This window comes from Mesoplodon bidens, assembly GCF_964165515.1.
Source record: "Mesoplodon bidens genome assembly, chromosome: 3".
Taxonomy (NCBI): Eukaryota; Metazoa; Chordata; class Mammalia; order Artiodactyla; family Ziphiidae; genus Mesoplodon; species Mesoplodon bidens.
In genome coordinates this window covers 60,973,588-60,976,779 of record NC_138178.1, presented here as the reverse complement: position 1 = coordinate 60,976,779, position 3,192 = coordinate 60,973,588, and the positions used below count along the sequence as shown (strand labels likewise).

At 47.1% G+C, this 3,192-nt stretch overlaps 1 pseudogene across 1 annotated transcript; it reads right to left on the bottom strand.

The window, feature by feature from the left end:
* Positions 1–425: 425 nt before the first annotated feature.
* LOC308614647 (protein transport protein Sec61 subunit beta-like) lies at positions 426–800 on the bottom strand (annotated as a pseudogene). The gene has a single exon. The product of its transcript is annotated as a protein transport protein Sec61 subunit beta-like (transcript).
* Positions 801–3,192: the final 2,392 nt, after the last annotated feature.

Genomic DNA, 3,192 nt, shown 5'->3' with positions numbered 1-3,192 from the left:
TGGGAAAGACACAGGCCGGCCTCTAGGGGAAGCCGACAGTAGAATCCTAGTGTCACCAAGAGTTAGCTGGACACGAAACCTCTCTGAGTCTCAATGTTCTCATTTCTAGAAGGGGACAACATTCCAACTCCCTAGGTCTGCTGTGAAGATTTAAGACAGCAGATGTGAGGGTTCTCAGCACAGTGTCTGGCACATGGTAGACTTCTGATTTGGGTGTTGAAGAATAAATGGAATTTGGATAAATGCCAGAATAAATAAAATGTTCTGGCAATGGTTGCACAACAGTGTACTAAATACCACTGAATTTCACACTTTTTTATGAATTAAAAAGTTTATGAACCATAGAAAAAAAATTGATTCCTTAAAATCAATTCTCATTAAGTTCCCTGTAAAACAGTTAGCTTACAGAAAACTTTCTTTCTCATGAACAGAAAATCACCATGCTTTTGGTCCAAGATATGCTGGGGTTTTTTCCTTTCTTCTTCAGATGACAGATAGATGGATGTAGCTGAATCTATGAACGAGTGTACTTGCCCCAAATGTGCAACATAAATACAGAAGCGACGAACAGAAGAGTCATAACCAATACTGGAACCGGGCCAACTTTGAGCCCCGGTGAATCCTCTGTTTAGAATCGCCACATCCCCCCGGTGCCGGCTCGGGTAGTGCGGCCTGCGCTCCTCTCCGCAGCTGGCGGTTTTCCTCTGCCAGACTATGGATCTCGCCGCCCCGGCGGCCACTGCTCTGCTGGGAGAGCGCCCTGAGACCACGTTAGTGCCACTGGGGGACGGACCGGGCATGCAGAAGACAGGAGGGCGGCAGGACGCTGAAGTGGACAGCGGAGAAGCAGTGGAGCCCGGCGGCCGGAGAGACTGATGCAGGTTCACACTTTAAAATGATTAAAACAGTGAATTTTGTTAAGTGAATTTTACCGCAATAAAAAAAAGAGTAGGGCTTCCCTGGTGGTGCAGTGTTTGAGAGTCCGCCTGCTGATGCAGGGGACACGGGTTCGTGCCCCGGTCCGGGAAGATCCCACATGCCGCGGAGCGGCTAGGCCCGTGAGCCATGGCCGCTGAGCCTGCGCGTCCAGAGCCTGTGCTCCACAACGGGAGAGGCCACGGCAGTGAGAGGCCCGCGTACCGCAAAAAAAAAAAAAAAAAAAGAGTAAATGAAGATTTTTCAGGCAGGAAATGTGGATGGGAGGGATGGGAAGCACATCTAAGGCACAATAATAATTTTCTGAGAGTTACTGATGCTGCTGCTGCAGAGCAGCCAGTGTCAAGGACAGAGCCTGTAGGCACTCTACTAGAGACTCTCTCGTCCAGGGTGACTTTCAATGGGCTTTATGACCTAAGTCATATTTCACGTTATTAGGCATCAAGATAACCTGAAAGATTTTGTCAAACACTCTGCTAAGCTCAAGCCCAAGGTAAAGTCAGCCCGAGGAGAGTTGGAAGAAGTTGTATTCCAGTTGAGAGATGGAGCCGCACGAATCAGCACAGTGGGTCCCAACACTTTCTGCCTCCTGGGGGAGGTTTAAAGAAATACCTGTAAAAGTGCAATCCTGTAAAACAAAACAAAACAAAAATGAAATCCTCTAGAAGTGCACATGCCTGAATGTTTTATCTTAAGCTCCTCAGCCAAGGTTGAGGACCAGGGTACCAGCAGGCTGATGTCCTGCACTCCCTGTCCTCTTAGGGGTCCAGGCGCCCCCAGAGCCAAAGTCCCACAGATCAACCGATCTCTAAAGGGCTCAGCTCTTCTTTTTAGAGGGCTGTGCGAAGCAACGTGAGTAGAAATGGAATAAGGCCCGAGAAAGCACAGACGTGTTAACAAAGCTGACATTTTAAAACCAGTTTATTGTATTTTTACAATAATAAAAATAAATTAGTCATACACAAAAATAGTTGTCATTTTTGCTGAAGAGAAAACTGATTATTTACTCATATAATGCGCCTCCGCCTCTTTAAGCGATAATTGACACCGTACGGGTGACCTGGGGTGGATGGGGTATTCTGTGGGTTCCTTGCTCCTGGCTGTGCAGTTGACAACCCAGAGCTCCCACTCAGCAGTGTCCAGCGGGGGCCCTGGAGGCGTGGTCAGAGCAGTGAATGCATCACCTCTCTTACACCCCTCCCTGCCCTTGCCAGGGGACCCTGCCTCCGTCACAGCTCTAAGCCAGCCTCCCCAACAACTTCCTGCTGGTGATTCCAAGGAACGAGGCAAGACAAAGAGAAGGGATGAAAAAGACCCTCCTAATTCCTTCTTTAAATGTTTGAGGATGAGGAGATGGCAGATTACATGAGCAAATATGATATTCAAGGTGGAAAGGTGGCAATCCAGAGAGACCTGTTTCAGGTATAATCCGAGGGGTAAAAACCCCTGAATGAGTCGAAAAGCCGAGTCATTTATATTTGATCTTAAAACCCAGGAATTTGGCTAATCAGTATGCTAAATTGTAACTATGGACTTGGAATAAGACATCACGTGCAGCAACCTTCCGGGAAGCTGGGTTAGTAGGATCAAATAATTTGACACAAATGTGGATCGAATATGTAAATAAATACCTATTAGGTCCCTTTATAATTAACATATTCTAAATAATAGAACTATTTTGGTGTAGTGACTCATTCTGCTGGTAGAGTTCAGAATACACATTTCCTATAAACATCTTGTATTTACAAAGGACAAAATAATAAGTTATAACAAAGTATATCCTTCCATCAAACTGAATGGGGGGGATCTGGGGGTCAAGGCAGGTGGAAATTATGTAACAGAATGGCTTTCCTCTCACTGAGGCAAGGGGCTCAACGTCTGGAAGCTGCTAAGAAAGCTGGCTAGAGAATCCCACCCTGTGGGGGTCACTTTTCCTCAGCAAGATGGCAGTTTCCCACTGTTACCCACTGAATAGAAAGAAGCAGGAGTGTGGTTGAGAGGGGAGAGAATGACGTAGCTCCAGCAAAGGCACAAGAAAGCAAAGTGAGTTGAGAAAGTGAGATGGTATTCAAAGGGTGCTAGTCTAGTCGAGGTTCTGCCCCCATCAAGGTGTGTGACCCTGGGCAGGGAACTAGTCATCGGGACAATTGGTTACTCATCTATGAAGCAGGACCAGACAGGGCAGCTCTGACCAATTGGCTAGTGGTTCTCCGAGGTATGAGGCCACATTCAGCCCTGGAGAGGGGTGCGCCCCTG